Genomic DNA, 10,879 nt, shown 5'->3' on the forward strand with positions numbered 1-10,879 from the left:
TCAAAACCGTCATGGACTCTATCAGTCCAAAAACAAATCCACAGAATTGTCAGTGCTATCAAATCCCTTCAGTCAACAAAAGCTTACGGGGTGGTTGATCGTTTCGGAATATTTTTTTTCTCCACACGCTCTCACACTTGCAATGTACATGTACATTGGGACATGCGATTTAATGAGAGGTCATTTATATTGCTTGAGTTAAGGGGTCGAAGAAATTTATAAAAGAACAAAGTCGTAAAACTCTTTAATACTTGATCATATATTTTATCGCATATCTCTTGCAATGGCCGTTGACTTTTGAAAAATGTGTGCCCTTCCTTTGAGTGGCCATCACGACCCCTGCATCACAATTGGTATTTGACTTAAGATAGAAATAACATTTACTATATATACCAAGAATTCCCACCACCGCTTTGCAAGGAGCACACGTCTATATAAGCATAATTAAATGTGTGTGTTTTTTTAAAAACCTCGCGCAATTAATTGTAAATTCATTTTGTTTCAACCACGCATATAATAAATACTCATAAATAGATGGGTAAATGAAGGCTTTGATAAATGCTCTTCAATGACATTAAACAAACATGCAACGCGCAAGGAAAACTTCGTCATTCTGTTGACTCAGTTCCATTTTCAAATAAAACGGACTGAAGAGTTCCGGTGAAACCGGCAGGGATGTTAAAGAGTATTTGATCAGTGTTGTATATTTTACAAGAGTTCCGTATGGAACGCCATAGCTGCCTTATGTGGCTATTTTATATGTAGATGGTGCTTTATTATATTATGCTGTGGTTATTTCACGTGAAGATGGTGCTTTATTATATGAAGATTGTGCTTTATTATATGAAGATGGTGCCTTATTATATGAAGGTGGTGCTTTATCATATGAAGATGGTGCTTTTTTATGTGAAGATGGTGCTTTATTATATGAAGATGATGCTTTATTATATGAAGATGGTGCTTTATTATATGAAGGTGGTGCTTTATTATATAAAGATGGGCCTTTTTTATGTGATGATGGTGCTTTGTTATATGAAGATGGTGCTTTATTATATGAAGATGGTGCTTTTTATGTGATGGTGCTTTTTAATGTGAAGATGGTCACTCGGAACTTTATTTTTGAAGACTGACTTAAACATTTATTATCTCGAAATTTTGAAAGTAGAACAAAATTGATACAGTTAAAATCCATTTAATACACAATTGCTAGTTTCTCTTTTTTAGCATAATAAGTATTTATGTTACGAGATGAACTTTACGACTTAATCTCAACTGAATTGACAAATATGATTAATTCAATATATACAATATTTTGTCTGTTTTTCTTGACATTTTACTCTTGTCTTTTGTCCTGACGGGAGTTGATTTTGTCGATTTTATCGATGTTTATTTATTTTAAAATCAATGATATGTTATTTTGCATGACAGGTACATGTAGTTTCTAATTTGTATTTGAATTACACACATTTTTATAATATGAATTTTTGGACATTTTCGACAAGAATGTCGAGAAACCCCCCATATGAATCATCTTAAATAATATTTAAAGATAAAATTAATTTAATCAAACTATGTATCAGTAATAGAAATATTTCTCGAAAATTGTATGGATCCAAGCAATATTGAACTCTATAGTCTCGTTCAACCAAACGCTCGGCTGACACCGTAAATCTCCGACAAGCAAGGGAGACTCTCTGCTTGTCGGAGATTTACGGAGACAGCCGAGCGTCGAGTTGAACAAGACTATATTGAACTCTGGCGTAGGAATACATATGACTACAAAAAATATCTAAATTGTTCGTACCATTTAAAATCTGACTATTTTCAAGCTATTTATAAATAAGTTTCCTTGAAAAACAACGCTGTAGCATACATTACATCGAATTTATCAAAAATGTTCAAGAACTAAGTCTTGTTAGCAGCGATGATTTGTGATGAGGTCCAAACACTGTTTCACTTTCGGTTTGTCTGAGTAACTGCATAGGAGAGTTGATTAAAATCAACTCCCAATTAAGAGCGGATCAAAGATCTTATTTTAATCAGATTGCTAGGGCATAACCTTCACTTAAACACAAATAATTATTAAATTCAATTTTCTGCTTTTCAGGATAACGTTACTAGGCTTTAATTCTTGTAATATTCCGTCATTATATAGTTGTCACTTAATAGATGTAAGTTCGGTTGGGGTAAAGTCGTACACAGCTAGATCTTCTCGATAGCTTATATACTAATTGTGCTAGATTTACAAGCAAGAATTTCTAAAGTTCTAATTGGTGTCTAAAGGTAAACATTCAGAGAACTTGATCTTTAACAAAGCTGGCCGTAATAAGACGCAAAAACTTATGTTCCAAAATAACATGATAGACTGTGTATCTAGATACAAATATCTTGGTGTTCATCTAACTGTATCTGGAAATTTCCATGAAGCAAGATCCGAGCTCTAAAAAGCCTTAAAAGCATACTTATTAATTCAGGGATGATTTTATTAATCTAAAACCAGTATACATGTATGAACTAGCAATAGTGTATCAAATGGATTTTGATCGCATCAATTTTTTTGTTTTACTTTCAATATTTCGAGATAATACATTAATGGTTAACCCAGTATTCAAAAATAAGAGGAGTTCCGAGTGACCACCTTCACATTAAAAAGCACCATCATATAAAAAAACACCATTATATAATAAAGCACCATCTTCACATAAAAAGCACCCTCACATAAAAAAGCACCATCTTCATATAATAAAGCACCATCTTCATATAATAAAGCTCCACATTCATATAATAAAGCACCATCTTCATATAAAAAAAGCACCATCTTCATATAATAAAGCACCATCTTCATATAATAAAGCACCACCTTCATATAATAAAGCACCATCTTCACATGAAATAACCACAGCATAATATAATAAAGCACCATCTTCACATGAAATAGGCACATGAGGCAGCTATGGCGTTCCATAGTTCCGCATTAACCAGTGAATAAGCAAAGAGTTCTGTCAATACCTCTATCTGAGATGCAAATATACAAATCCATCAACTTGTTACAACAATTTATTAATTATATCTTTAATCGATTTATATTTAATAATTCAAGTACACAACCTATACCCCTATTTATAACTATTTTGTCAAGGCTTTACACATATAGTTAAATGCATTTTTTGATCAATTTTATTTTTAGTAATGAGATACTGAAAAGAAACCCCAATGCATAGAAGTAGTGGCCATATTTATGCAAATTTGATAAAAAAAAATCCGTATCAGCGAAAACTGATATTGCTTTTATTTGGTTTATGAATGAGCTGCATTTGGAGAACAATTTTGCTGTGAAAATCATTTTTTTTATAATATTGAACAAATTATAATTTAAACAGAAAACACAGTTCTTAAATGAAGGACAGTTTGAGACAAGTTTCTTGCACTTGACTCTTCATTTTCAGATCAATTAGCACTGCAATCTACAATGTATTGCCTACTGGTGGCTTATGGTAATTTTTTTTCCTCATTTCAAATTTCTTATCGAGGTTCGCTGCATGTACAAAACAAAGTGTATAAATTTTATGGTGATCTGACCGATATTCGCATTACACGATTTGAGTTGATCCAAAAATCACTACAATTACCCATATATAAATTCATGCTAGGCCTAAGTTTATCTTGCTGAGCTGTGTGTCATACTCAGCGTTCACATCAAATCTCTTCAGCTCGCCTCAGCTGCGTGAAACAAATACATAAAGGGGAGATAAACCAGTCACAGAGAAGCCGTAATAGGGAGCGAAAGTCTGAATATACAGCAATACTCGGAATGTAATGCAAACTAATGTTCCCCCCATTCCCAATGGCTAATTACTGGAGCAAACAATCTGATCCTACTGGGAAAGGTTTATTTTACCCTTGCAAAAACGCAGACAACGATGGAAGAAATTTCGCATTCCATACAGAATAACATTCACTCGTCTAGGGCAATTATAGGGATTTACCTCTTTTAAGCTTATTGTTGATTCAGTCTCGTAGGTTTGAAAATTGTTTTGTACTTTTGCAATTGGAAAATAATGCATGTACACTTTAATATCAAAAAATCAAAACTTAAGGAGTTCTAAAAGACAAAGCAACAATTAGAGTAAAGATCCAATGAGTCTATGATTTTTACTTCTTGGATTCATGATGTCATATACAGCGGCAGCGTTCTGCGTCCTCTGTGATAACATAGATAATTTCCGATGTTCGAAGAAAAACATTGAGTATATCAGTATTCGTTATTTTGATTTATATTGATTTTCCCATTTAAACGAGTAAAATTTGTAAGAAAAAACCTAAACAATCAATATATGGTTTCGTCTCTTGGTTTCGTAGTACGTAAAGTGTATTATATATTTTTTTCCAAGAGCTTTTAAAAGTAAAACAAGAAAACGATGAGACCATTACATCAATACGTTAATATCTAATCAGTTGTTAAATGAATTAACATTTTTCAGTTTAAGAACACGAAGCTGGCATTTCCATATTCCTTCACAATTCATTGATGGTAATAAAATTTCTAATCCAGATCTAAATATTGTGAAAAAATACAGTAATTTACACCATCATATTTTTTTCATTGATGTTAAAAATTAATTATGATTTATGTATCAAGTTGGGCTTCTATACGTGTGAAAAAAAAAAGAAAAAAAGAAGAAGAATTATATGGTTAAAGATAAATCATAATAGAATTGTTCTGCGTGGGTCGTGTGTTGGAATATGCATGAAAAGATTATATATAAACACATTGGAGAGAACTCACGCACATGCAAAATGTTGCATTTTGGTGATTGATTCCATCATCATCATCCTCTCACACTCAAACTGTAAGTAACAAACTGTGTCTTCATGACATTGATAAATGATTCGAAAAGCTTTACGTTTTTTGAATTTTTGGATTACGACCTTCTTGAAAAAGAGAGAACAGAAATTAGACATTTGATTTAAAAAAAAAAAGGCTTGATTATTGTTCCAAGAGACAGAAACAATGCACAAGATTGTATTATAGAAGGCTATCGTTTCACAATGATGAAAATAGAAAACAGAAATTATCTTAGGATCCTGTGCAAGCGAAAGCGAGAAAACTCGTGAGAAGATTCCAGACGCGCTGCTCAGAGTGATACTGATACACTGCTTCAAGAACCGAGATCATAATGTTTATGAGTGATGCCACTTTATACCTTATGTTTGCCTTTTTTGTTGTATACTTACAACTATACCTGTATCCCAATATATATTTTAATCGACAGCTAGATCTAAAGATCGTCAAATAGACGAGGAAAAGGAAATGAAGAATAACTTTTAACACCATCTCGAGAAAAACTCAAAATTGAAAGCAAATATGAAACTGAAAAAAAGTAAAATATGAACAAGATAAATCCACAAAAAATCCTTTAGCCCACAAAGAACTTAAAACATCCCATTGGAAATAAAGAGAACAACATCCACTTATCCTTAAAAAAATCCCCTTCTCCCACACACACAAATTACGCGAAAAAAAATCGGACAAAAAAAATCCCCCAAAATGGTCAAATATTCAGTAAGAAAATGCTCGTTGTAAAATGTAATCTCAATTTTTTAAGCTGCAGTATTTTTTGGAAAACTCATATTTTCATAATGCGGGGATCCGTATTGTACAATGTTTTTAGATTGAATGGTTGTTGATTGACGTGATAACATCAAGACGTGACAACACAATAGAGAGTCCCCTCACATACCGCTTGTACAAAGGTTACCATTGACGTCAGCACTGACGTATTCAAACTATAGCCTATTGTCAACGAGGTTAAACAAAATTGAAGTATATGTAAGAAACAATTTATCCTCTCATGCACTTTCTCTTTGAATGTCTTTCTTCAATTCCTCTCACAATAGTATCTGCTAACAAAATTCTACACACAATAAAACGCAGTGCAGTTTACACGAAATTATAGCATATCTCATTATAAATCGAACATTCTTTGAAAATTTTACGTAATTTAATGCTCAACTGGTTGAAGAAAGTAAAAAAGAAACTATTGTGCACTGAGTCACAAGTCTAGAGAGTTGTTGACCTCAAACAGCATCGCGAGTTTGTATCTTTAATTGAATTTGTTCTTGCAATGAAACGAAGAATTGTGTAAAAAAAAAATCGCCATACTAGTAATCATTGCCGCCTGCTTTGACAATATCTAAAACTAAAGTAGGAAAAACAAAATTAAAGGAGAAGAAAATAACCTCAAAACTTGGGATTAATGGTGGTTTTATGAATCGTATGACTAGTGTCAAACAGAGGGAAAGCGGAAGAAGCCGATATTAATGGCTATGATCCAACAGTACTGGTTGTTGCAATCTATGATAGATTGCAACTAGGACGAAAAAAATGTCTGTTCAATATAGGGAGATAAAGCCCTTTGCATAGGCCCACGTTCCAATTTATGTCAAGACAATTTTACAGAATAGATCTCTCCATGACATTTTTGTTCTTTATCAACCTTTTTCCAGAGACCCTGTAGCCAAAGATTCCCCAAGAATCGGAAACCACTGGCCCTATTTGTAGAGAGATGTGGTCCTACTTGGACATTGATTTCTCTCCAAATCGGTTTTTATCATCAATATGCCGGTACCCTTGTGAGTATGGGGATATACAATACGCAGTGAAAACTTTTAAATCTAAAGTAGACATGCCCTTAATTACTTAAGAGTGTTGTGGAAACTGGGTTAGTTGTCAGAAAGTAGACTGTCTAGACAACTCGACAAATATAAAAGGATTACACGTTTAACATATCAAATTAATGAATATAGCAAACATTAGTTTGAGCTTTGAAGATGAATGAAGATTATGGTACGAGATGTAAAGTTACAGTAAACACAATTGCATGTTGGGAAGGGTGGGTGTGTGAGTAAAGACATGAAGCAACTCCTTTTTATTTTATTTGTTGGTCTTCCGAACTTGGAAAAAATTAGTGCATTTAATCAGGTGACAGTATTTAAGAGCATTTCCTATTATTGCCACAATGAAAAGTTTTTATTCATCGTCACTCGATAAATGAAATAATTACAGCTTGACGTAGAGTTTAATTCTAGCGGTCCTGAAGTTACAATCCGTGAATATGTGCGTCCCAATACGAACAGACATTGTGCTAGTCACGAGTCCGTATACTCCAGTGTGTGACTTCTTTCCTGATCTGACAAATGATCTTTCTCTTAGTTATTAACATGGTGTCAAGAGGAATGCTTTTAGTAGTGGGAGTTGATCCATGGAAATGAATGTGTAATCACCCTCTCCGGATAGTCCCTGTCTCTCGGGGAGTCATCCCCACGTCTCTTCTTCTTCTCTATTATTTGCTGTGGTATTGATTATCGAGTAGAATGGGGAAAATTTGAGCTGATATATAGTTAATAAAGATGTTATTTACGATCAGGTGGCTTCTCATTCTCTCTAACTGTATAAGGCATGAACTCCAATTCCGATCACAAACAAATCATTTAACTATTTGTTCACGGCACTCACGAGCCAGGCCAATTTTAGCCCTCTGTATACATCTATTTTCATATACTAGTATATGACTCGGGCTCTTGAGCAATTCTATGTAAATATTCCACGAAGAAGATAAAGGGATCTTTATTATCTTTTAGGATTAGATTTAACACTCGATGTAAACGCATCTTTTGGGAATTTCTACAAGAACACTAATGGCAAATGGGGAAGTGTCAAGTTGCATTATGGAAACAGTTCCGGACATTTATAGAGCTATAGACTTCTCTGGTCTTATGTTCGTTACCGTAATTTTTGTTATAGCTCAAGTCAATGGTCAATTTAAAATATGTGCCATTAGAGATAAATAATGCGCTCCGGTGTTCTGTTCGTTAACAATATATTTGTTGTAGCTAAAATCAATGATCAATTTAAAGATACTAGTATGTGCCGTTACAGATAAATGGTTGCTTAAATGTTACGTAAATGAACGTTAAAGACGGGAGTGATCTGTTTTTTAAAGTATGCTAGCATTTAAAGAAAAAAAATAGGAAAAACGCAAGCATGATATAGAACGCAGGTGATTAAATATTTAGATCTCCAGCGGAAACACTTTCATTTTCAATTTGTTTCTCATCTTGATATCTTAGTTTTAGTTTAAATGATAATATACATTGAACTCATACACATTTGGCGAAGCATATATTTTGAACATAAAAAACCCAAATAATCACTGCATAGTGCCTTTATTCACCTACCCCCTACCACAGTAAAATGGGTTCGCGTAGCTGAGGTGTGCAAGTATTGCAATGTTATTTTTTTAAGAGAGAGAGAGAGAGAGAGAGAGAGAGAGAGAGAGAGAGAGAGAGAGAGAGAGAGCAGAATCATCATCCTTTAATGACTATTCCTGTTGTTAACACGGTTTTCTGGTGTTGAAAATCGAAAAGTAAAAGACTACATGTACGAAAGGAAAAGTTACAATTAAAAATCAATGGCAACTACGGACTGCAATTTGTTGAGAGATCTTGGGCTCTGATTAATGGAGTCTGTGATCTGTAGTGATGGCTACTAGCGACCGGGGGAGAACGCCACTGAGAGAGGCCAGGAGAGGGCAAAATAGATTTCGGACGCTAATCAAACACTCGAGAAAGGGGAAGCGGAAAGTCCATCGAGAATTACGCCAAACGATTTGTCAATTGATTTCAAATAACAAAATTAATCAGAACTTGAAGCCTTGCGCAAACAACTCGAAAACAACTGTATTGCAGCGAAGAAGAAGAATTGGAGATGATAATTACATCAGTGACGGCGAATATGATTGGCATCAGTAATTGTATTGTGTAAAAGCATGTCCACAAGAACTCTTGTTGCTAGATACATCCATCCGACGACTTCTCTCTCTTGAAATCCATTAACATTGATGATGATTCCTGAGATACAAATTAATCCGTTTGCAATCGTCTTGTCGGTCGCTCTGGATTTGAAAGGGAAAAAAAGGAGAAAGTTTTACAAGTAAACAGCTCAACATAGGGACTAATGATTGATATCAGTTTAACGTCCAAGCGAAAATCTTTTCACTCACATATTGAAACATCGTCAGCTTTTTTTGAAGCGGAACAATTCCAGACAAGCGGATGCGAGGAAGGTCCATCACATCCTACCGCCTACGTTCCCGGTTCTTCGTCCTCATCTTCCTCTCATTTGTCTTCGTTTTATTTCTCAACAAAGTTAAGACTACATCTTTCATTTCAAATGTCAGATGTACAGCTGGAAATGAAGACAGATACATCCATAAATCAAAGTCCGGAAGAACTGAAAAGCGTTAGGCGATTTTGTTCCTTATCGTTGGTTTAAGAATAACAATGAATAACAATGAAATAACAAACTTATTTTATCTTTATAAATTTGATATTGTGATCTTATATATTCATTTGAGTAAGTTATATGTCAGAATGTTCAATTTTGCCTGTAGAATCTTTGATCTATTCAACATGTTGAATTTGCAATGTTTGAAATTATTTTGAATCATATTTTCACGAAATGCTTAAAAATGCTTAAATGTGAAGTCTCAATGTGTCATAATGAATGATTCTCTTTTACTGTCTAAATACACTCTTTTAGATTAATCCTAAAATATTCTTCCTATTATATCTTGCTCTCCAATATTCATAAAAAGTTTTGAATATACTAGTAGATGAACATTGTAGTGTTGTGTTGTTCAATCACAATTTCCCGTATCTCTTAAAAAATGACGGAGAAATTACAATTAGTTGTTTTGATTAATTTCTCTAATGATTAGTGCCGTTTTGAACGAATTTCCTGTTTGTAAAAACAGACAATTGCACATAGAAATACAATGACACTTAGTATAGTATAGTATAGTATAGTATAGTATAGTATAGTATAGTATAGTATAGTATAGTATAGTGTAGTATAGTATAGTATAGTATAGTTTAGTTTAGTTTATTAGCTTAAAAATGAATAAATACCGGTTAATTAACAGAAAACAAAACTAATCCTATGGACAAACAAAACAACAACAACCAAAGAAAAAGGCGGTTTCATTTTTAAGAGTCGACCTCGTTAAGTTTAATTTATTCCAGTCTGAATATTTTGATTTTATACAACCCAAAAAATATATTTTTTAAAAGAAAAAAATTAAAATGGAACGAGAAAAATAAAAAGATACATGTATTTGAACCATGTTTTGCGTTTTGTCAGCATTATGGTAGAGCATGACTTTCTGAAATCCATCTCAGAAACCGCAATTCATAACGCTATTTTGTTGGTTTTTTTAAATTGTTTAAAAAAATGTTTATATAATGATTTTTTTCTTTCTATTTTTCAAGCTGTGTATGAAAACAATTAAATATTGCATTCATGGAGTGATGAACGCAACTGGTTGTTGCTAGATAAAAATATATGGATGTACATTTATGATAACATTAATGAAAACATCGCACAACTGAAGTGTAGAACAACTATAAACACAATGAAGAAAATAAACAAATACATATAAATAAAACACTATGATTTGTTTTTATCCGAAGTTATACCGGCGACAAAGGAATAGGGACAAAGCTATTACCCACAACACCGACTGAAGTAAATGACCAATTTCACGTATTTTTCAAGAGGGTTGTTGCTCGTCGATATATACGTAGTGATAAACTTATTCATTTTCTGTACTCAGACTGGCAATAATTGTGGGGAAAGTAATGAAAAATGACGGTCTGTGACAAACACAAGTCCGTTAATTCCCCTCTGTAAATGTGATTTTTGCAAATGCAAGTGTTATTGAAAATGCTTTGGCGTCATAATGGATTTGGGGATAAAACGATTCTGCCTCTGCTACTGCCTTGTAATACTTGCGGGACTTTGAATGCGTAGCAAAAAATG

This window comes from Crassostrea angulata, chromosome 7 (assembly GCF_025612915.1).
Source record: "Crassostrea angulata isolate pt1a10 chromosome 7, ASM2561291v2, whole genome shotgun sequence".
NCBI lineage: Eukaryota > Metazoa > Mollusca > Bivalvia > Ostreida > Ostreidae > Magallana > Magallana angulata.